A 25,326-nucleotide genomic window follows, 5' to 3' on the forward strand; every position below is an offset into this window, starting at 1 on the left:
ATTTGCACATCCCCTCCTTGCCTAGATGAGTCAGCCCGTGAGCTGCTTCAGCCAGACATGGAAGGTATGCCCTGGGGGCCACTGGTTTACCATGTCCATCCGTCCAGAGCCCTGAGGACTCCTGGCCATATCCCTTTGCCTTCCAGACTGCTCTTTCCTGTGTGGAACACAAATTCTGCATCTCACACAACTTCTGTGTGTTGATGGTATTAAATACCATCAACTGTGTGGTGTCTGTCCGTGTGGGGGTAGCAGCTGCAAGCTTTGCGGCTTCGTCTGCTCGGCTGTTACCAAGGGATACTGGGTCTTGGCTATATGTATGTGCTTTACATTTGATAACAGCCACTCTGTCGGGTTCCTGTATCGCTGTTAGAAGCCTTTTTATGTGAGCTGCATGCGCTATCGGTGTACCAGCTGCCGTCATGAAATTTCTGAGCCGCCATAGCGCTCCGAAATCATGGACTACCCCGAACGCGTATCTGGAATCGGTGTAGATATTGGCTGACTTACCCTTAGCCAATTCACATGCTCTGGTTAGGGCGACCAGTTCAGCAACCTGGGCTGAGTGAGGTGGGCCTAGCGGTTCCGCTTCTATGGTGTCTTGGTCATCTACGACTGCGTATCCAGTACACAAGTCTCCCGAGTCTGACTGTCTGTGACAACTACCGTCCGTGTAGAACGTGAGTTCTGCATCTTCTAGTGGATTGTCACTGATGTCAGGCCTTGCGGTAAAATTTTGGGTCAAATATTCCATACAATCATGTGTATCTTCCTTTGCATTAAATCCTCCTTCCCCATCACTCTCACCTTCCACCCTTTGTGTCTGACCAGGCACACCTGGGAGAAATGTTGCAGGATTTAATGCGCTGCATCTCCTTATGGTGATGTTTACTGGGGCCATTAATGCCAATTCCCATCTTGTAAACCTTGCAGATGAGACGTGTCTGGTTTGGGCAGAATTCAATAAGGCAGATACCGCATGCGGTGTATGGATTGTGAGGTTGTGGCCTAGCACGACATCTTCGCTTTTTGTCACTAGCAATGCTATCGCCGCAACGCTACGCAAGCATGTGGGGAGGGATCGCGCTACCGTGTCTAGCTGAGCGCTGTAGTATGCAATTGGCCTGCTGGCATCACCGTGTTTTTGTGTTAGTACACCTGCTGCGCACCCAGCACTTTCTGTTCCGTATAGTTCAAAGGGTTTCCCATAGTCTGGCATACCTAGTGCTGGTGCCTGCGTTAGGCACTGTTTGAGTCTCTCAAATGCTGTTTCGGATTCGTCTGTATGCGAAATCCGATCAGGTTTGTTTGAAGAGACCATTTCCTGCAAAGGTAGCGCCAATATGGAAAACCCTGGGATCCAATTACGGCAATACCCACACATTCCTAAAAACGTCCTGATCTGTTGCTGGGTTTGTGGCAGTGTCATGTCTCTAATGGCTTGGATTCTATCAGCGGTCAGGTGTCTCAGTCCTTGTGTTAGACAGTGTCCCAAATATTTTACCTTAGCTTGGCATAATTGCAACTTGTCTTTGGAAACCTTGTGACCTGTGTCTGAAAGATGAAACAGGAGCTGTTTCGTATCCTTCAGGGATGTTTCCAGTGAATCTGAACACAGTAATAAATCGTCCACATACTGTATCAATACTGATCCACTGTCTGGTTGGAAAGACTGTAAACAATCATGCAAAGCCTGAGAAAATATACTTGGACTGTCTATGAAACCTTGGGGTAACCGAGTCCACGTGTATTGGACTCCTCTGTATGTGAATGCAAACAAATATTGGCTGTCAGGGTGCAGAGGTACCGAAAAGAAAGCGGAGCAGAGGTCAATAACAGTGAAAAATTTGGCAGTGGGAGGAATTTGCATTAGGATGACAGCTGGATTAGGCACTACGGGGAACTGACTCTCAACTATTTTGTTAATCCCCCTTAGATCCTGCACTAGCCTGTAACCCCTCCCCCCACTCTTTTTAACAGGGAAGATGGGACTATTTGCTGTGCTGGACGTTCTTACTAGAATGCCCTGTTGTAGCAAGCGCTCTATTACGGGAAAAACTCCTAACTCCACCTCTGGCTTCAGAGGATACTGTGGGATTTTTGGAGCTATCCTACCATCTTTTACTTGTACAACTACTGGAGCTACGTTTGCCATTAATCCAGTGTCCTGTCCATCTTTTGTCCAAAGTGACTCTGGTATCTGAGATATCATCTCTTCTACTTGGGATGGATTCCTATTTGTCATAATGGAATGTGACATTAATTTTGATGGGGAGTCTAACATGTCTCGTACTTCCTGAGCGTGATTCTCAGGGATGTCCAAGAATACACCTTCAGGAGTACAATAAATGACGCAACCCATTTTACATAGTAAGTCTCTCCCCAGGAGATTAGTTGGTGCCGATGCAGCCAGCAAAAAGGAATGCTTGGTATGCAAAGGCCCTATTGTAATCTCGGCTGGTTTGCTAACAGGGTAGTGCTGGACTACTCCTGTTACTCCCATGGCTGGAATTGTCCTACCAGTGGTTCTCATGCCCACTGTCGAATTTATCACTGACTTGGCCGCCCCTGTGTCTACAAGAAAGTTTAAAGTTTTACCAGCCACATTGATTGCAATTTCTGGTTCGCTTCCAAGACTAGCAATCAACTTAACTGGGTGCAGATTACAGGTATGGCCACACCCCTATTGGGTATGCTGACCTCCCAGAATCCCGCTGGCAGCAACTACTTGTGAGGGAGTTAGCTGGGAACTACCAGAGGCATGCCAATCTCTGTTCGGGGGATATCTTTTTGTTTCCCCTGTATGTGGCTCAAAACTCCGCCTCTGTGGACCCTGCTCCCAACGTCGTGTGTTGTGTTGTTGTCTAGGGGGTTGAAAAGATCTTTGTACATTCTTTGTTCTACATTCTCGTGCAAAGTGTCCCGGTCTGTTACAAGAAAAACATGTTATTACACTTGCCTTACCCACAGGATTCGGTGGTACATACGCAGGCTGCCTTGTGGTCAGCGCCTGTATACTTACGGACATCAACTTATCACTTTGCGATTCCCTGTGCCTAGTGATGTTTCTGTCGTGATCAATAGCAGCCTCTCTCAAGCCGGACACTGACAGACCTCGCCAGCACGGTTGCGTGGTCTGAACCCTAGTCTTTAATGTTTCCTTCAAACCATCCATCAGTACAGATACTGCTACTTCTCGATGGTTTGGGTTGGTCTTAATGTCTTCTATACCAGTGTACTTTGCCATTTCTAATAGTGCCCGGTGAAAATATTCTGTTGCCGTTTCGGACTCCTTTTGCTTAATGGAAAATATTTTGTTCCATTTAACAACGGCTGGGAAATACTCCTTTAGCTGTAAATTTATCCTTTTTACATTATCCTTGTTGTACACGTCTGTAAGCGGTACATCTTTATCCAATGCACAATCAGCTAAAAACTGAGTTGCATCAACATTGGAAGGTAAACAAGCTCTTAGCAGTATCTGCCAATCCTTGTTGTTGGGTTCTACAGTGTTACCTAGATCCCTGATGTATTTTTGGCTAGCAACTAAATCCTTCCTGGGGTCAGGAAATTCGGACACTATTGTTCTTAACTCCATTCGGGAAAATGGAGTGTACATGGCAATGTTCCTTATGGGAGTGGCTCCAGACACATCTGTTTTTCCATTGGGAACTGCTATTACCCTTACAGGAGCAATTCTAACAGCCTCTTCCTGTGTAGATTCTACAGCTTGTTGTGGTACAATTGTTTCAGTGTAGTGCATGGTGCCGTACTTACCCGTTGACACGACCTCACCTATCCCTCCGCTAGGGGCTTTCACTAATCTCGTGGGTGTCGCTGTGCCTACTGTGGTCTCTGCTATGGTGGCTGCAAGAGAGAGAGCTGAAATTGTTGCTGAATCGTCTTCTTGATCACACTCCTGAGGAAGGTTCAAAACAGGGTACATCTTGCACGGGTTAATACTTGCATGAGTTATTTGGTTAACATCATTAACATTTACAGTGTTACTAAGAGTTTGTGTTTTACAACCCAGTGCGTTTCTCTCCGCAATCAACCTCTCTCCTGCAATGTATGGTGGAGGAGGAGCTGTGGCAATCAACTTCCTGACTGTCCCAGATCCCGCCGCCAGAGCCAAACCTCTCTGTATCTCACCTTCCTGGTGCCATAACTGTAAACAATCATGATGTTGAATTCGTCTCTTTGTTGATTTTACGAGACATATCCTCCTCCTTAAATTTTGTAACACTTCTGGACTGAAGCTACCTATTCTTGGGAATTTGTCCCTGTCTTGTACAGTCATTCTCTCCCATTCATCACATAAAGATTCGGTGTGAATTCCATATTTTTCACACATTACATATCGTGCCGACCCAACTGGTCGGTTCACAGAATCAACCTGAACCAGGGTTGATCGCCCCCTACCTGAGCAACTGGCCCCCATAGTCTGCAGGTGTTGCTTAGTCCTCCTTGGATCTCTGTATCAAGGTTTTCAGCAAGCCTTTACAGACAACCAAATTACTCCACAGTAGGCCGGCGGTGGCGGTTTACCGAGTACCCCACTCACTCGCCCACCTCGACCAATACGACCTGATCACACCGATATGGTGCTGGCGTACTCGATACAGGGCCCCTATGGAACCTTCAGTTTACTGGAACATATGAGGGTTACCCGCAGGACACTTACTCTTTCCAGTAAAGTTGGGGTTGTTAGATAGTTCCTGAGTGACCAGCGAACTTCCCTTCCAAAAATAAAAAATTACACAAATCACGTCAGAATGTACAGATAGCGTTTGTGACCACTTTACTCTAATGGTATTAGGTCAGATTACTAACTACTGCACACAATTACGTGTGGTCCAATCGTTCAGTACACGAGCACTACTTGTCATGTACTGAAAGATCAATGGAATCGATGTTTCCGGCCGCGATTCCTTCAGCAAGAGCTTATGGCCTATATGGGTTCTGCACCAACACCCCAGGCGTTGTGCCACTGGACTTTTATAGCGGACCTTTTACCTTACGACCTCCTGGTCTTGTTACCTTATGACCTCCTGGTCTTGTTACCTTATGGTCCGCTATACTCTAATGCTCAAATATTATTTAACCAGGGATGCCTCCCTAGCCACCGTATATGTCACTTACACGTATGTCCCTTGACGAGTACCCGGCTTTCCTTTTGGTTCCACCTTAAAGTTATATAAACTTTTGTATACAAAACACACTCACTCAACACATGTACACTTTTGTTTCTATATCTATTTCTGCGCAGAAATTGTCTTTAGGCCAAAAGTGTTACCAATTAGGAGCAGGATCTGTTAAACTAAATTTCAGATTTTCCAAAAATAGATTTGCGTTATTTACCGCTTCGCGTTATCTACCGCTGTGCGTTAATTATCGCCTTTGCGTTACTTCACTTTATCACAACTTGAGCTACGTGGGCGTAACCGGACGCTACGTTGCGTAATGTACACTGCGTGCGTCTGCCTTTGGATTGCGTACGCTAGTCTTTGTTAGCGACACGTGTACGCAATGCAAAGGATCCACCGTAACACAATATCTATTTTTATCAATGTAAATGATCCCTGATCATCTACCGCAATCCACACTGACTGCCTTGTATCTCAGACAAACCGTGTGTTGTTCTATACTTTAACTATTACCTCTACTATTAAATAACAGCAAATCTCTTTTTAGCACTTTCTATCAACTATAAAATTTGGCAAACAGGAATAGTGATATACGAAAATGAAACAGAAAATGCAGATATATGTATGCGTGCGTGTATACGCAAGACAGAAGAGAAATAAACAGTTTTAAAAGACACAAGCGTTTTGTTCTTACTTCCGGTTCCCGGATTCCTTCAGCACTCTTTATCTAAGCGAAGCAGACGCTTATCCCGCCAGCACTATGAGACAATCTCCCACCCTTTGCTGGAGGGATAATGTCTGCTGATCTACCTAGTGCAGATATGAGAAGGATAGGACGAGTCCCCCAATTGACAATGCTAAATTCCTTTGTCGTATAACAACCCTTTATGAAGCTAAGAACACTGTACGCTGTTTACTTAAGAAGTACCGTAATGGTACGCTAGTTGCGTAACGATCGCTCAGCCGTAGGCGAGACGCTCAAGCGTCACGTTCGCTCACGGCCCAGCGATCACAGGACACGTTATTGGTTATGTCTAGGGTAATGATTCGCTATGGCGTAGCTTACGCTCGAGACCACGAGGAGGTCACCAGTGATGCAGACGCTCACAACACTATACCTTTATGATAAAACCTTATACCAATGAAATACACTGAATACCTTAATGTGAGTACAGGGTGTAAGTGCAACCTTGTGTAACCTGACTAACTACAAAGCTGCTTGAGCGTCACCGACACTCAAGTGAACACTTAACACTATAGGAAATACACAGATGCTGGTTTAGGTTCCAAAGCCTATTAACTGTATTATATCTAATATACTTGTAAAAGGGGATAACAGTACAAATGATACACTACAATATAACAGAGACTTCCTAACCACAGAACTAAACAATAAATACAAAAAGACAATACTACACTGACCTAAATGCAATACAATACAATACTATTTAATACAATACAATACAATACTAGCCTAGTCTAGGGGAGATATGAGAGAACAGGACAGAGAGAGAGAGAGCGAGAGAGAGAGAGAGAGAGATTGGCTCACAGAAAGACAATGATAACGGAGAGAAACTTACGCACAAAGGGTATGATCGCCTGCGCCTCGATATCCAGCTCCCGGCTATCAGCAGATAACCGTTGATGAGAGAGTGAGAGCTGGATGTGATCGGCCTGCCTATTTATGCCCCACACACAATGCAATCTCTTGGTCCTACAATCCCATTGTCCATTGGCCGAAGGAATTCGGCCCTGCATCATAACAAAAGGTCATAGGGTGATTCATACAGGTGGGCTGTGACGATTTCCAACAGCTCAGGTGGGTGGGAAACTGGGTTTCCCGCCGCATACCTGAGTGTGTGTAATTAATAGAAATGGACATAAACTTCTTATGTCCATAACTATTCGCACGAGCGATTAATACGCTCCAAACCAACACCGGAATATTGCTAATTAAATACTCTTCCGATGGGTACCAAACACTGCTGTATGATTCCTGTTAGACCCTTCGTACGATATAAAGAGGGATTCCTCAGCTCTGGGACATTGTATTTTAACCAAACTTTCAGAATCTATCAAAGGGACCATGATCTATAAACTACATTAATTGTGAAAATATGTAACGAATGAGTCGCACGCTACGACTATATAAACTCTACCGTAAATGCGCATACCGCGCCTGCGAGTGCACGCTATTGCGGGTATGCGCCTCCACGGGAGAGCGTACGCACGCGCAGCGCGGACCAGTGTGCGGTGCAAATATGGCAACGTGCATTGAGACATTTTTCTGACTTTGACACTAGTATGCCCTGATTCCCCTGGGGACAATGGGAATTTACCGGTTATTGTGGGTACAAACACTAACATATATCGGAACCTCATTCAGTGGTGTGAGAAACAGGAGTTGGAAAACAGGGATACCCCGAGAAAGAGTGAGTCGGAAGGAAATTGTCGACATCTGAAGGTGGAATGCTCCGCTGTAGACACTGAGGGAGAGGAGCCCCTTAAGGAGTGGCCGTCGGTTTCTCGGATTAATCTAGAATTCTGTTTCGTGGGAAGTGACATTGATGACGAGTTTAAGCAGCTTCTTATGGAACAACTGAAACAGAGGGAAGCCGTCTTTGCGAAAAGTGAATGGGATCTAGGGTCCGCAGTAGGGGTGGAGCACCATATTAGATTGACCGATAATACACCATTTCGGGAGAGATCGAGAAGACTGGCACCAGCGGATTTTGAGGACGTAAGGAGCCATCTGAGGGGACTACTAGAGAATCATGTAATAGCGGACTCAGAAAGTCAATATGCCTCTCCTATAGTCGTGGCCAGGAAAAAGAATGGAGAAATTAGGCTATGCATTGATTTATCGCACCTTGAATAGCCGAACTGTCCCGGACCAGTACACCGTTCCTAAGGTAGAGGAAGCCTTGGATTGTCTGCAGGGCAGTAGATGGTTTTCGGTGCTAGACCTCCGCTGCGGGTACTATCAAATCCCCATGAGCAAAGCCGATAGGTCTAAGACCGCTTTTATATGTCCCATTGGTTTTTTCAAATTTTTGAAGATGCCTCAAGGGATAACGGGAGCCCCCGCAACATTCCAGAGGACTATGGAAAAAACGGTGGGAGATATGTGCTACCGTGAAGTGTTAGTATATTTGGATGACATCATCGTGTTTGGTAGGACACATAAGGAGCATAATGAAAGATTGCTCAAGGTACTGGATCGCTTACAAGCCAGAGGGCTGAAACTGTCGGTTGAAAAATGTAAGTTCTGTCGCTCTTCGGTGAAATATCTAGGGCATATAGTAAGTCGACAGAGAATATCCACCGATGCGGATAAAGTTAATACCGTAAAGAACTGGCCCCGGCCTGATAATCTTAAGGATTTGCGATCATTTTTGGGGTTCTGCGGTTACTATCGCAAATTTGTACCGCAATATTCGCAAATTGCCCGACCTTTAATGGATCTAACTCGAGGCTACCCGCCAAGGAATGGAAAATCCTTTGGATTAAAGTCAAATAAAAGGAGAGATTATTTTAAACCCAAAGAGCCTTTTGGGAGTCGGTGGGACCTACCATGTGAAGAGGCGTTTGAAAAGCTGAAAAAAAGATTAACCAACTCTCCTGTCTTAGCCTACGCGAACCCAGAGCTCCCCTATGAAGTTCACATTGATGCTTCATTGGATGGGCTGGGAGGAGTTTTATACCAACAGCAAGAAGAACAGCTAAGACCCATTGCTTATGTTAGTCGGGGACTATCCAGTAGTGAGAAGAAGTATCCCTTACATAAATTAGAGTTCTTGGCCCTCAAGTGGACTGTAACTGAAACATTTCACGATTAACTTTATGGCGCAAAATTCCTCGTGCAAACTGATAATAATTCATTAACTTACCTCCAGACTACTGCCAAGCTTGATGCAACAGGTCACCGGTGGCTGGCAGCTTTAAGTAATTATAATTTCACCCTAAAATACCGACCAGGGACGGTCAATCTGGACGCAGATGCGTTATCTCGAATGCCCCATCCGCAATCTAATGAGGATCCCAATGAATGGGTAGAAGTCCCAGCAGTAGTTGTAAAAGGACTCTGTCACCAGATCCGTATAACTAGGAATGCAACGGTGGCGGCTATTAATTTAACTGGAGCTTCCGATCAAGCCATACCACTTCAGTATCGTAGCCTGAGTCGATCCTCGGTAGAGGGATTGGCAATCATCAGTTCGGCCCAGCTGGCTAGAAATCAGAGAGCTGATCTGGATATAGCCCCGATTGTACATATGTTAGAGAAACATCCTACTGATGAGGTGAAAAAGAATCTGACTGTTAAGTCTCGAGTATTACTACGCCAATGGAAACGCCTGAGATTACAGAATAGTATAGTCTATCGAAGCAGTCTACGCCCAGATGGCAGTAAAAGTTGGCAGATTGTATTACCTAGTAAATATAAACAGTTGGTCTTGTCAGAATTGCATGATCGACATGGCCATTTGGGGTACGAAAAAACCCACGGGTTGATTTCAGATCGTTTCTTCTGGCCTCTTATGAATCGAGATATTGAACATTTCTGTAAGACCTGTGGGAACTGTGTCCTACAGAAGACCCTACCTACCAGAGGTGCTCCCTTAGTAACTATCCAGAGCTCTGGGCCTCTGGATTTAGTATGTATCGACTTCTTGTCATTGGAAGAGCCAGGAGGCAAAGATGGAAACATCTTAGTGGTTACGGACCATTTTACTCGCTATGCACAGGCCTACGTGACTCCTAACCAAAAAGCGGTAACGGTGGCAAGGACGCTTTGGGAGAAGTTTTTCCAGCATTATGGATTGCCCGCAAGAATACACTCCGATCAAGAGAGGGACTTCGAGAGCAGGCTGATTCAGGAACTATGCCTTTGCTGTGGAATTAAGAAATCTCGAACAACCCCTTACCACCCCCAAGGGGACCCCCAACCAGAACGGTTCAATCGTACATTATTAAATATGTTAGGAATGTTGAATCCCAAATAGAAACTACAGTGGAAGCAATATATCTCCTCATTGGTACATGCATATAATTGCACCAGGAATGGGTCTACTGGGTATACACCTTATTTTCTTATGTTTGGTCGAGAGGCTAGACTACCAATTGATGTGTGTTTAGGGACACAGTTTAACACCCCTGCTGCCTCCTCCCATACTCAGTACGTGAAGCGTCTCCAGCAGCAGTTGAAGAATGCTCATCACCTCGCTCAAGCAGCTGCCAAACGATCAGGGGAGCAGAACAAAATACAATATGACCGCCATGTGAGAGAACATCGGTTGCTTCCGGGAGATAGAGTGTTGATTAGAAACTTAGGAGTCCAAAGACGGAGGAAACTCACTAATCGGTGGCGTCCCCAGCCCTATATCATCATCCGGCAATTTTCAGACCTTCCATTATATCAACTCAAACCAGAAGAAGGAACGGGTACATTATTAACTTACCATCGCCAACATTTACTGCCTATATCTCAAGATACTCGATGGATAAACAATGAGATAGAGGAAGCAAATATTCGACCGGAAGTGAGGCCTCCTGATCCGGAACCGCAGGAACCCTTTGCTATAGAGGTAGATGAGGAAGAGAATGAAGGTTGCTATAGTGGAAGGTACTATAAAGATAGTGGATCTTCTGCAGCTGAAAGGGTGGACATTGCCGTTGATGGTAATAACCGTGATAATGTACCTAGACTGTCTAGTGATGATTGGAGACAGGAAGACAGCCTTAGGGTTGAAGAAAGGAGTGAGGAAGGGGAAAGTGGTTCGCGTTTATGGGGTGGATCCATTGGGGATACCACCAACGAATCAGTAATTGCTCCCCTTACCTTTCCTAGGCCACAACGAACCCGAAAGCCCCCTCGGGTTCTCACTTATGATCAATTGGGAACCCCAACAAAGGTACCATTGGTAGTACACCCTCAGTTTGTTCTGCCTTGGCCCTATTTTGAGAACCCCAGTTGTTGGTCTACTGGGGGAACAGTGCGAAGTAATAATATATAAAGGAGATGGTGATTCCTTAATTTAAATTATCCCATCAGAATTGCCAGGGGGAGAATGTAGCCCTATATATATATATATATATATATATATATATATATATATATATATATATATATATATATATATTAGGCTAAGAAAGTACAGTTTATTAAAGCCCCCCTTGTATATATGTGTATGATAAAACTATTATATTACAGACTAATAATATGGCTCTTTATATGCTGGGTATGATTATATGGTGTCTTCAAGCACTGGGGGAGAGTGGGCAGTAGAGAAGCTTCTAGCAGCCAGGCACGAGGGGCCCCGGGGAACTGAAAAAAAGACTGTTGGGAGCTCGAGTAACTAACGGACGGCAGGAGAGAGGACCAGCCAGAAGAGAGATCGAGTGAGGATGGTACGGGAATTGTAAGCCGGAGCCGCCGTTGACTAGGAGAACCGCAATCACGCGCCTGGGGAGAGAGATACTTTACCCACACCGAAGTGAATAGCGGACAGCCAGCAGGTATCGTAGCGGCTTCCAGGACAGCGTTGAGTAAGGAGATCCGGGACGGAGGCTCTGACCGCTGATCTACCCACCGCACCGAAGCGACAGCAGCGCTACCCAAGGCCTCCCAGTAGGAGGAGACCAGATCCGACACCGCCTCTTGGTTTGCATACCTAAAGCACCGACAGAGCCGCAGTTGGGGGAGCCGCCCAGGGGAGTGGTATCCAACTTAAAGAACCACCTCCCTGGTCTTCAGTGTCTACCACAGGGAAGACTGTGACAATGGAAACGTGAGTGACAAACACCTACACTTTACACTAGAGGGATAGAGGAGTTAACCCCCTTATTAGAGAGCAGTGCAAGCTGAACATATATATAATTGATGGGGAGAGACTAGAGAAACAATTCCCTGCAATCACTGTGACACCAGAAACAATTCCCTGCAATCACTGTGACACAGCAAATGCGGAAGATTTATATTTCCCCGGCTCTCATGTTTGTATGCCGCAGACTCTGACCATTAACTCAAGGCTGCCCAGAGGGAGGAGCTAGGCCTATGGACTTATCCCTGATAACAGGGAATAACATTTAACGGACAGAAGTCATCTACGGAAGATTCAGGTCTCTCAACTAAATGAGCCCAGGTATAGTGTCCTCACAAGCCCTTATATGGCTGGTAGTGGGGCTCTCCACCTATCAGAGGTCAGCTACAAGGGAATTATATGGTGCAATCCAACCGGGACTGGTAGACATCATTCATTGGAGAACCGACCTACCCTGCGTTAGGGGATTTATCAGTGGATAGCAAGCTCCACGCATAGTATCTATCTCCGTCAAGGGCCCCAACAGAGCACCAACGAGTTATTCATCTCAATACCCAACTAAAACTTAACTAGGGACTTGATATACGTCGCTGAGACTAGTACGACTATTAATAGATCTATAGAGAAAGAGCTATGAGTTCTTAATGAAATTTAGTTTTTATTTAACAAACCGGTATATTTTTTTTGTATATGCATGCAGTTAATATTGTATAGAGGGAAGGGTAGTTTATATTATAGTACAGTATCATTGTCTGCTTTATTATTATACATTGCGATTATTATTATTATCATTATACATTGAGAAGCAAGGTACTCTATTTGTGATTCACTCTTACCTGAAATATAAAATTGTGATATTCTGCAGTATAATAAAAACAAACAAAATACTTACCTGTGTATTGAAGTTCCAGTCCAGAAGTCTCCGACGGGTCTGAAAAACATCACCAAGTGTGTAAAGGTTAGTGTTATATGGAATATTCACCCAAGGGGTAACATTAATTACTCTTTTAAGGCTTTCCCAAGCAAGCCAGGGATTTACTAACGCTTGGGTGGAGGCACTCCTAACTTATTACATAGTAACCAGACAATCTCAGGGATTGGAGGATAAGATAGGGTTACATATATATATATATATATATATATATATACAAGGTAGTGTCTACACTCACGTGTTATATATTACTTTGCTGGGGTGACATCCAAGTAGATGAGAACAGAGTCCCATTCTAACACAAGTCCAAAAGAAAGCAGGAGCACTCACCAGTCTTCAAGATAGTAAAAGGTTTTTTATTCAGATCATCAGTGCAAAATTCAGATAAACGTTTCGGTCTACTTGTAGACCTTTGTCAAGATGATTATTCACTGAAAAGATTACCCTTATATACCCTATATAAGCCCACCCACCAATTAATCAGAAGCAACACCCCCACACCCCATACAAAGACAACAATGACAATAAACATAACACAAATACACATAAGACATATAGAGATCAATAATTAAAATGCCAATCATCACCCTACCTAATTCCAGTTATAATAGTACACACCGATCTCGTGCATACCATTCAAAACACATTGATGACCTGAGAGCTCCGGCGTGCGTTCCACAGGTATCCTCACTTCCTGCATGTGGAGCGCATCAGCTGACCGGAAGTCAAACGCTACCATGGCAACAAGGCGCCGAGACCAGAGAATATTAAATCCGTTATACTATTAGTATTAAGAGCACAAGCTCCCGCAAAAGATCAAATGATCTCAACTATAACTAAAGATATCTTAAGGGCTCATAGTAAAATTCATGAGGTTAAATAATTACTCCGTCTACCGGAACTGATACGTTGCCATGGCAACTAAATACCTTATTCAAAGTATCTAAAAACTGGACTGGATAGGTAGGGTGACGTAGGTATCAGGGGGACCATATAGTTAATATGTGCATGCAAATTAGTGTACATGTATACATAAAGGTACACATATGCATCCACATGCACACACAGATAACCTGCAGGACTGATTTAAACATATTATAATACCTATTGGAAAATTCCATTAGGGAAAAAAAGTTTATTTAATGAAAAAAGAGGACTGCTCCCTAAGTAGAGCGCTCCAATCTTCAAATTGCATAAAGGAGAAGAGACCATGTCTAGGAATACAGAAAAAAAAGAGAAAAAAAAAAAGGACTAAATCACAGATAGGCCACCATCACAGGCAAAAAAATAAAAAATAAAAAAATATAAAAATATAAAAATAAAAAATATTTGAAAAATGAAAAAAATGAAAAAAATTCCACATTTATTCCAGAAAAATGCCATAATGAATGCCATCATTGAGGCCATGAGGTCTTATAGTATCTAGGCGGTGTATCCAAGCCGCCTCCCGTTTCAACAAGATCTTTGCTCGATCTCCACCTCTTCTCAATGGTGCTACCCTATCAATCACCATACTTTTCAGAGTCGCAAGAGGGTGACGGGCCTCATAGAAATGTCTGGCCACCGGTTTATCGGAGTTACCATTAATCAGAGCTTCTCTAACAGACAGACGATGGTTTGCCATCCTTTCACGAAAGGGGCGAATTGTTTTGCCCACATAGACGAGGGAGCAAGGACATGTCAAAGTATAGACAACAAAATCAGATGTGCAGCTCAGTCTATGTCGGATAAATATTTTAGCACCAGTATGCGGATGATGAAAGTACTCTCCACTTGTCATACTCCGACAGGTGGTACAATTAGTGCATCTATAGCATCCCATTTTTTTGGGTGCCAGCCACATATCCGAAGCGGACCCAATTGGTCTGTCTGGCTGCATTAGGATGTCCTTCAAATTGCGCGCCCGTCTAAAGCTCAATAAGGGTCTATTTGGCAATCTCTTTGTTAATGATGGATCTGTTTTGACCATTGGCCAATGTTTGTTGACCACTTTTCGTATGGCAGGTCCTGCTGTATTGAAAGTAGTTGAGACAACAAACGGGTTTTTTTCGGATACCTTCTTCAGTGAGTGCCCTGCATGGATTTTCTTTGCCTTTTCAAGGCAACTCATGATGGTATAGTCATCATATCCCCTGGCCTTGAATCTATTTTTCATATCCTCCAACTGTATGGTAGTAGTATTTGGATCTGAGTTGTTCCGAAGAACCCTCATAAATTGAGAAATAGGTAAGTTACGTTTTAATGATCCTGGATGGTGGCTATCAAAAGATAATAATGTATTCCTATCGGTCATCTTCCTAAACAATTTGTAACCATAGCCTGACTCAGTAGTATAGACACTTACATCCAGGAAGTCAATAGATTCCATATCAAAATGCATAGTAAGCTTAATCGGGGAGTCAAGTGAATTAAGATATTCAAACATCTCAAGAAGGGATTCCTCAGTGTTGTTCCATATTAATAAAATGTCATCAATAAATCGCCGATAGAAGGCGATACTATCCCCAAACCGCGGGAAGATGTTTTGATTTTCATATTCATCCATATAAAGATTAGCATATGAAGGGGCGATATTACTCCCCATCGCTGTTCCCGCCGTTTGGAGATAGTACCGCCCCCCAAAGCGAAAGTAATTACATGTTAAGATGAGTTCAAGCAATTCCATCAAGAATTCAGTCGGTGGTGTCCCAGTATGTGAGTCAATCAAGGCCCGCCTAGTGGCAGCCAGGCCAGCACCATGTGGGATCACTGTATAGAGAGACGTAACGTCAAGAGTGACAAAAATCCCTCGATCAACATAGGGAAGCAAATTCAAAAGTCTCAAAAAATCACCCGTATCCTTAAGGTAACTACTGGTTTCCTTAACACAGATCTGTAAAAAGCTATCCACATATTGGGCCACGTTGGAAAATAGTGACTTACGTGCAGAGATTATCGGGCGTCCCGGCGGTCTATCCAGTGTTTTGTGAATTTTTGGCAGTAAATACAGTATTGGGCAAATAGGAAATTTTGTTTTTAGGAAACCAGTAGTTTCCTCATCAATCCAACCATGTGCTAGAGCGGCATCCAGTAATTTATCCAATTGACTCTCAAAGATCAACACCGGATCACTCGGTAATGGTCTATAAGTGTCACTGTCCGCAAGCTGTCTCAGTGCCTCAGAATTGTAATCACTGGTGTCTAATAGTACCACCGCCCCACCCTTGTCGGCAGGTCTCACGGTAACCCGTGAGTTATTCTTTAAATCACTTAGAGCCCTTCTCTCAGCCCCAGTAAGATTATATCTACACTGTTTGTGTTTTTCAAGTGACTTTTTTACATCCTGATCCAACATCCTAGTGAAGGTCCTTATACTAGGATTTAGGGATGGGGGGTCGTAGGTACTCTTTCTCTTAAAGATCTTAGAGGTTTAAGCATTAATCATAGGATTAGAGAATTTTTCTATGAGTCTCAATTTCCTACCAACCTTAAATCTATCAATGGCCCAATCAAATTCATTAAATCTAGGTGTAGGTATGAAGCTCAAACCTCTAGAGAGCAGACTAGTTTCTGAGGATGAGAGTTTATGTGAAGATAAATTAATCACCGATTCTTCGTTGCTTTCGGTTGTTTTTTCTTTTCTTTTGTATTTGCCCTGCCGGAGGTGGGGCCTTCTACGTTTAAAGGCAGATCCCCAAATTGTGATCGGGTATTAGCCCTAGGTAGAGGGGGCTTTGAACGTGTCTAAGAGTCAGAGGAATCCCTCTCTGATGAAGAAAAACTATCAAAATGTGCCTGATTCTGTTTATATCTGTTGCCCCTGAACCTAAATGAGGGGTTTTCATTCCCGGTCAGCCAGTTATAGACTCTATGATCCTTATAGTCCCTATCAACTTTCTCAAGTTTAGATTGTTTAAAGGAAATAAGGTCTTTGCGATATTTGTCGGTTTGTTGTTTAAGTTTAACCATCCATTGTTGTGTATTATCTTTCTGTAGAGAGTCAATGGCTGCCGGTTTAAAACTAGTGATCTCAGTTCTAAGCTTTTTCAGGTCACTCCCTACTTCCTCAATCACCAGAAGAAGCAGATCGAATGAGCACTTATTTAAAATAGAGCACCACTTACTACAAAAGGATGGGTTGCCCCTCCCAATTGTAGGGATATTTTTCAAACGAAAGCCCCGTGGGATCTGCTTCTTTCGGAAGTAGTCAGATAGAAATTGTCCGTGTAACAATAAATCTATCTCCCTCTTTTCAAGGTTCAGAAGTTTATGATATAAATCTAGAACACTTTCTGCTGGAATCTGTTCAAAATCGCTAAACTCAGACAATACCCGTTCAGCATCCTCATCAGTAAATGCCAATGAGTCATGTTCAGCCGCATGTAATAAATCAGTAGAAACAAGATTCTCCATATAGAGAATAAATCAGCCGTGTCTAATCACACTAGGCAAATCCCATCTATTAGTCTATACCACCGAGTCAGGTCAAAAAGCGCAAAAAAATGATATGTATATAATCACAATCATATGTATATATACATCAAAAGAAAAATGTAAAAAGAAAAAAGGAAAAAATGTATATGGGAAAAATTTTTAGAGTTTCAACACCAGAAGAATTTTCTCCATAGTATTATATAAATAACATTTCATAGAGGAATATCTGTAAGAAAAATATATATAGAAAAAACAAATATCCATATGAGTCTTAATAGCAGGGCAGTCCACAGGTCATCAAGGTCCAATCCATTCAATAGATGTTCATTAAAAGTCTTTCAAAAAATAGATTAATTAAATCCATATAATATAGTCACTGGTGCAGGACATAATTTGCAAAATCATGCAAAATATCATATACAAGGTAGTGTCCACACTCACGTGTTATATATTAGTTTGCTGGGGTGACATCCAAATAGATGAGAACAGAGTCCCATTCTAACACAAGTCCAAAAGAAAGCAGGAGCACTCACCAGTCTTCAAGATAGTAAAAAGTTTTTTATTCAGATCATCAGTGCAAAATTCAGATCAACGTTTCGGTCTACTTGTAGACCTTTGTCAAGATGATTATACACTGAAAAGATTACCCTTATATACCCTATATAAGCCCACCCACCAATTAATCAGAAGCAACACCCCCACACCCCATACAAAGACAACAATGACAATAAACATAACACAAATACACATGACATATAGAGATCAATAATTAAAATGCCAATCATCACCCTACCTAATTCCAGTTATAATAGTACACACCGATCTCGTGCATACCATTCAAAACACATTGATGACCTGAGAGCTCCGGCGTGTGTTCCACAGGTATCCTCACTTCCTGCATGTGGAGCGCATCAGCTGACCGGAAGTCAAACGCTACCATGGCAACAAGGCGCCGAGACCAGAGAATATTAAATCCGTTATACTATTAGTATTAAGAGCACAAGCTCCCGCAAAAGATCAAATGATCTCAACTATAACTAAAGATATCTTAAGGGCTCATAGTAAAATTCATGAGGTTAAATAATTACTCCATCTACCGGAACTGATACGTTGCCATGGCAACTAAATACCTTATTCAAAGTATCTAAAAACTGGACTGGATAGGTAGGGCGACGTAGGTATCAGGGGGACCATATAGTTAATATGTGCATGCAAATTAGTGTACATGTATACATATAGGTACACATATGCATCCACATGCACACACAGATAACCTGCAGGACTGATTTAAACATATTATAATACCTATTGGAAAATTCCATTAGGGAAAAAAAATTATTTAATGAAAAAAGAGGACTGCTCCCTAAGTAGAGCACTCCTATCTTCAAATTGCATAAAGGAGAAGAGACCATGTCTAGGAATACAGAAAAAAAAGAAAAAAGAGAAAAAAAAAAAGGACTAAATCACAGATAGGCCACCATCACAGGCAAAAAAATAAAAAATAAAAAAATATAAAAATATAAAAATAAAATATTTGAAAAATGAAAAAAAATGAAAAAAATTCCACATTTATTCCAGAAAAATGCCATAATGAATGCCATCATTGAGGCCACGAGGTCTTATAGTATCTAGGCGGTGTATCCAAGCCACCTCCCGTTTCAACAAGATCTTTGCTCGATCTCCACCTCTTCTCAATGGTGCTACCCTATCAATCACCATACTTTTCAGAGTCGCAAGAGGGTGACGGGCCTCATAGAAATGTCTGGCCACTGGTATATCGGAGTTACCATTAATCAGAGCTTCTCTAACAGACAGACGATGGTTTGCCCTTCTTTCACGAAAGGGGCGAATTGTTTTGCCCACATAGACGAGGGAGCAAGGACATGTCAAAGTATAGACAACAAAATCAGATGTGCAGCTCAGTTTATGTTGGATAAATATTTTAGCACCAGTATGCGGATGATGAAAGTACTCTCCACTTGTCATACTACCACAGGTGGTACAATTAGTGCATCTATAGCATCCCATTTTTTTGGGTGCCAGCCACATATCCGAAGCAGACCCAATTGGTCTGTCTGGCTGCATTAGGATGTCCTTCAAATTGCGCGCCCGTCTAAAGCTCAATAAGGGTCTATTTGGCAATCTCTTTGTTAATGATGGATCTGTTTTGACCATTGGCCAATGTTTGTTGACCACTTTTCGTATGGCAGGTCCTGCTGTATTGAAAGTAGTTGAGACAACAAACAGGTTTTTTTCGGATACCTTCTTCAGTGAGTGCCCTGCATGGATTTTCTTTGCCTTTTCAAGGCAACTCATGATGGTATGGTCATCATATCCCCTGGCCTTGAATCTATTTTTCATATCCTCCAACTGTATGGTAGTAGTATTTGGATCTGAGTTGTTCCGAAGAACCCTCATAAATTGAGAAATAGGTAAGTTACGTTTTAATGATCCTGGATGGTGGCTATCAAAAGATAATAATGTATTCCTATCGGTCATCTTCCTAAACAATTTGTAACCATAGCCTGACTCAGTAGTATAGACACTTACATCCAGGAAGTCAATAGATTCCATATCAAAATGCATAGTAAGCTTAATCGGGGAGTCAAGTGAATTAAGATATTCAAACATCACAAGAAGGGATTCCTAAGTGTTGTTCCATATTAAAAAAATCTTGACAAAGGTCTACAAGTAGACCGAAACGTTGATCTGAATTTTGCACTGATGATCTGAATAAAAAACCTTTTACTATCTTGAAGACTGGTGAGTGCTCCTGCTTTCTTTTGGACTTGTGTTAGAATGGGACTCTGTTATCATCTACTTGGATGTCACCCCAGCAAACTAATATATAACACGTGAGTGTGGACACTACCTTGTATATGATATTTTGCATGATTTTGCAAATTATGTCCTGCACCAGTGACTATATTATATGGATTTAATTAATCTATTTTTTGAAAGACTTTTAATGAACATCTATTGAATGGATTGGACCTTGATGACCTGTGGACTGCCCTGCTATTAAGACTCATATGGATATTTGTTTTTTCTATATATATTTTTCTTACAGATATTCCTCTATGAAATGTTATTTATATAATACTATGGAGAAAATTCTTCTGGTGTTGAAACTCTAAAAAAAAATTTCCCATATACATTTTTTCCTTTTTTCTTTTTACATTTTTCTTTTGATGTATATATACATATGATTGTGATTATATACATATCATTTTTTTGCGCTTTTTGACCTGACTCAGTGGTATAGACTAATAGATGGGATTTGCCTAGTGTGATTAGACACGGCTGATTTATTCTCTATATGGAGAATCTTGTTTCTACTGATTTATTACATGCGGCTGAACATGACTCATTGGCATTTACTGATGAGGATGCTGAACGGGTATTGTCTGAGTTTAGCGATTTTGAACAGATTCCAGCAGAAAGTGTTCTAGATTTATATCATAAACTTCTGAACCTTGAAAAGAGGGAGATAGATTTATTGTTACACGGACAATTTCTATCTGACTACTTCCGGAAGAAGCAGATCCCACGGGGCTTTCGTTTGAAAAATATCCCTACAATTGGGAGGGGCAACCCATCCTTTTGTAGTAAGTGGTGCTCTATTTTAAATAAGTGCTCATTCGATCTGCTTCTTCTGGTGATTGAGGAAGTAGGGAGTGACCTGAAAAAGCTTAGAACTGAGATCACTAGTTTTAAACCGGCAGCCATTGACTCTCTACAGAAAGATAATACACAACAATGGATGGTAAAACTTAAACAACAAACCGACAAATATCGCAAAGATCTTATTTCCTTTAAACGATCTAAACTTGAGAAAGTTGATAGGGACTATAAGGATCATAGAGTCTATAACTGGCTGACCGGGAATGAAAACCCCTCATTTAGGTTCAGGGGCAACAGATATAAATAGAATCAGGCACATTTTGATAGTTTTTCTTCATCAGAGAGGGATTCCTCTGACTCTCAGACACGTTCAAAGCCCCCTCTACCTAGGGCTAATACCCGATCACAATTTGGGGAACTGCCTTTAAACGTAGAAGGCCCCACCTCCGGCGGGGCAAATACAAAAGAAAAGAAAAAACAACCGAAAGCAACGAAGAATCAGTGATTAATTTATCTTCACATAAACTCTCATCCTCAGAAACTGGTCTGCTCTCTAGAGGTTTGAGCTTCATACCTACACCTAGATTTAATGAATTTGATTGGGCCATTGATAGATTTAAGGTCGGTAGGAAATTGAGACTCATAGAAAAATTCTCTAATCCTATGACTAATGCTCAAACCTCTAAGATCTTTAAGAGAAAGAGTACCTACGACCCCCCATCCCTAAATCCTAGTATAAGGACCTTCACTAGGATGTTGGATCAGGATGTAAAAAAGTCACTTGAAAAACACAAACAGTGTAGATATAATCTTACTGGGGCTGAGAGAAGGGCTCTAAGTGATTTAAAGAATAACTGACGGGTTACCGTGAGACCTGCCGACAAGGGTGGGGCGGTGGTACTATTAGACACCAGTGATTACAATTCTGAGGCACTGAGACAGCTTGCGGACAGTGACACTTATAGACCATTACCGAGTGATCCGGTGTTGATCTTTGAGAGTCAATTGGATAAATTACTGGATGCCGCTCTAGCACATGGTTGGATTGATGAGGAAACTACTGGTTTCCTAAAAACAAAATTTCCTATTTGCCCAATACTGTATTTACTGCCAAAAATTCACAAAACACTGGATAAACCGCCGGGACGCCCGATAATCTCTGCACGTAATTCACTATTTTCCAACGTGGCCCAATATGTGGATAGCTTTTTACAGATCTGTGTTAAGGAAACCAGTAGTTACCTTAAGGATACGGGTGATTTTTTGAGACTTTTGAATTTGCTTCCCTATGTTGATCGAGGGATTTTTGTCACTCTTGACGTTACGTCTCTCTATACAGTGATCCCACATGGTGCTGGCCTGGCTGCCACTAGGCGGGCCTTGATTGACTCACATACTGGGACACCACCGACTGAATTCTTGATGGAATTGCTTGAACTCATCTTAACATGTAATTACTTTCGCTTTGGGGGGCGGTACTATCTCCAAACGGCGGGAACAGCGATGGGGAGTAATATCGCCCCTTCATATGCTAATCTTTATATGGATGAATATGAAAATCAAAACATCTTCCCGCGGTTTGGGGATAGTATCGCCTTCCATCGGCGATTTATTGATGACATTTTTTTAATATGGAACAACACTGAGGAATCCCTTCTTGAGATGTTTGAATATCTTAATTCACTTGACTCCCCGATTAAGCTTACTATGCATTTTGATATGGAATCTATTGACTTCCTGGATGTAAGTGTCTATACTACTGAGTCAGGCTATGGTTACAAATTGTTTAGGAAGATGACCGATAGGAATACATTATTATCTTTTGATAGCCACCATCCAGGATCATTAAAACGTAACTTACCTTTTTCTCAATTTATGAGGGTTCTTCGGAACAACTCAGATCCAAATACTACTACCATACAGTTGGAGGATATGAAAAATAGATTCAAGGCCAGGGGATATGATGACCATACCATCATGAGTTGCCTTGAAAAGGCAAAGAAAATCCATGCAGGGCACTCACTGAAGAAGGTATCCGAAAAAAACCTGTTTGTTGTCTCAACTACTTTCAATACAGCAGGACCTGCCATACGAAAAATGGTCAACAAACATTGGCCAATGGTCAAAACAGATCCATCATTAACAAAGAGATTGCCAAATAGACCCTTATTGAGCTTTAGACGGGCGCGCAATTTGAAGGACATCCTAATGCAGCCAGACAGACCAATTGGGTCCGCTTCGGATATGTGGCTGGCACCCAAAAAAATGGGATGCTATAGATGCACTAATTGTACCACCTGTCGGAGTATGACAAGTGGAGAGTACTTTCATCATCCGCATACTGGTGCTAAAATATTTATCCGACATAGACTGAGCTGCACATCTGATTTTGTTGTCTATACTTTGACATGTCCTCCCTCGTCTATGTGGGCAAAACAATTCGCCCCTTTCGTGAAAGGATGGCAAACCATCGTCTGTCTGTTAGAGAAGCTCTGATTAATGGTAACTCCGATAAACCGGTGGCCAGATATTTCTATGAGGCCCGTCACCCTCTTGCGACTCTGAAAAGTATGGTGATTGATAGGGTAGCACCATTGAGAAGAGGTGGAGATCGAGCAAAGATCTTGTTGAAATGGGAGGCGGCTTGGATACACCGCCTAGATACTTTAAGACCTCGTGGCCTCAATGATGGCATTCATTATGGCATTTTTCTGGAATAAATGTGGAATTTTTTTCATTTTTTTCATTTTTCAAATATTTTTTATTTTTATATTTTTTTATTTTTTATTTTTTTTGCCTGTGATGGTGGCCTATCTGTGATTTAGTCCTTTTTTTTTTTTTTTCTTTTTCTCTTTTTTTTTTCTGTATTCCTAGACATGGTCTCTTCTCCTTTATGCAATTTGAAGATAGGAGTGCTCTACTTAGGGAGCAGTCCTCTTTTTTCATTAAATAAATTTTTTTCCCTAATGGAATTTTCCAATAGGTATTATAATATGTTTAAATCAGTCCTGCAGGTTATCTGTGTGTGCATGTGGATGCATATGTGTACCTATATGTATACATGTACACTAATTTGCATGCACATATTAACTATATGGTCCCCCTGATACCTACGTCGCCCTACCTATCCAGTCCAGTTTTTAGATACTTTGAATAAGGTATTTAGTTGCCATGGCAACGTATCAGTTCCGGTAGATGGAGTAATTATTTAACCTCATGAATTTTACTAAGAGCCCTTAACATATCTTTAGTTATAGTTGAGATCATTTGATCTTTTGCGGGAGCTTGTGCTCTTAATACTAATAGTATAACGGATTTAATATTCTCTGGTCTCGGCGCCTTGTTGCCATGGTAGCGTTTGACTTCCGGTCAGCTGATGCGCTCCACATGCAGGAAGTGAGGATACCTGTGGAACACACGCCGGAGCTCTCAGGTCATCAGTGTGTTTTGAATGGTATGCACGAGATCGGTGTGTACTATTATAACTGGAATTAGGTAGGGCGATGATTGGCATTTTAATTATTGATCTCTATATGTCTTATGTGTATTTGTGTTATGTTTATTGTCATTGTTGTCTTTGTATGGGGTGTGGGGGTGTTGCTTCTGATTAATTGGTGGGTGGGCTTATATAGGGTATATAAGGGTAATCTTTTCAGTGTATAATCATCTTGACAAAGGTCTACAAGTAGACCGAAACGTTGATCTGAATTTTGCACTGATGATCTGAATAAAAAACCTTTTACTATCTTGAAGACTGGTGAGTGCTCCTGCTTTCTTTTGGACTTTTATATATATATATATATATATATATATATATATATAATCTGCCCAGTAGGTGAAGAGAAGAGTATAATGGGTATAAGGTATGTGGGCCCGTCTTGGACCCAGGGGCCCGTGTACACCGCACACCTGGCACCCATTATAAATACCATAGCGTACCCTGTAAAATAAACTTGATAATAGTATGAGCCAATGTTTTCGATGTGGTGGTTTCGCCCGTATTGCTGCTAATTGTTCGCTTACTTCTGAACCTATGCAATGTGATACTGCTTATGTCAATCGCAGACTGTCTTTCTTTGCTCTGCTAGCCTGCGCTGCAGACCGACAGGCTGAGTCGGATAAACAAATATGTATAGTAACTATAGAAGGTTGACGGGTAAAGGTTCTGTTAGATTCTGGTAGCCTGGTTACTCTTATCAAAGCCAAATTGGTGAACCCCTTAAACTGTAAGGGGAAAACTGTTGGCGTGACTCGCATACATGGGGATACTCTGTATTATGTTACTGTGGAGGTCAACATAGAAACGCATTGTGGTTCCACTGTAGTCCCTGTGGGTTTGGTTCATGGTTTGATGTACGATGCGATATTGTGGAGAGACTTTGCTCTCTTC

The 25,326-nt window shown here is 42.1% G+C and overlaps 1 protein-coding gene across 5 annotated transcripts in view; it reads left to right on the plus strand.

Annotated features, from left to right (window-relative positions):
* Nucleotides 1–25,326, plus strand: part of KCNJ4 (potassium inwardly rectifying channel subfamily J member 4) — a 189,760-nt gene that overhangs the window by 150,618 nt on the left and 13,816 nt on the right. The window contains exon 1 of one of the 5 annotated variants that reach the window (XM_063940543.1): nt 11,798–11,935. The exons of the other annotated variants lie outside the window; for them this stretch is intronic. The gene's annotated coding sequence lies outside the window, so the exon portion shown is untranslated. Of the gene's footprint in view, nt 1–11,797; nt 11,936–25,326 lie in introns of those variants that run through there. 5 annotated transcript variants of the gene reach the window in all.

This window comes from Pseudophryne corroboree, chromosome 9, assembly GCF_028390025.1.
Source record: "Pseudophryne corroboree isolate aPseCor3 chromosome 9, aPseCor3.hap2, whole genome shotgun sequence".
NCBI lineage: Eukaryota > Metazoa > Chordata > Amphibia > Anura > Myobatrachidae > Pseudophryne > Pseudophryne corroboree.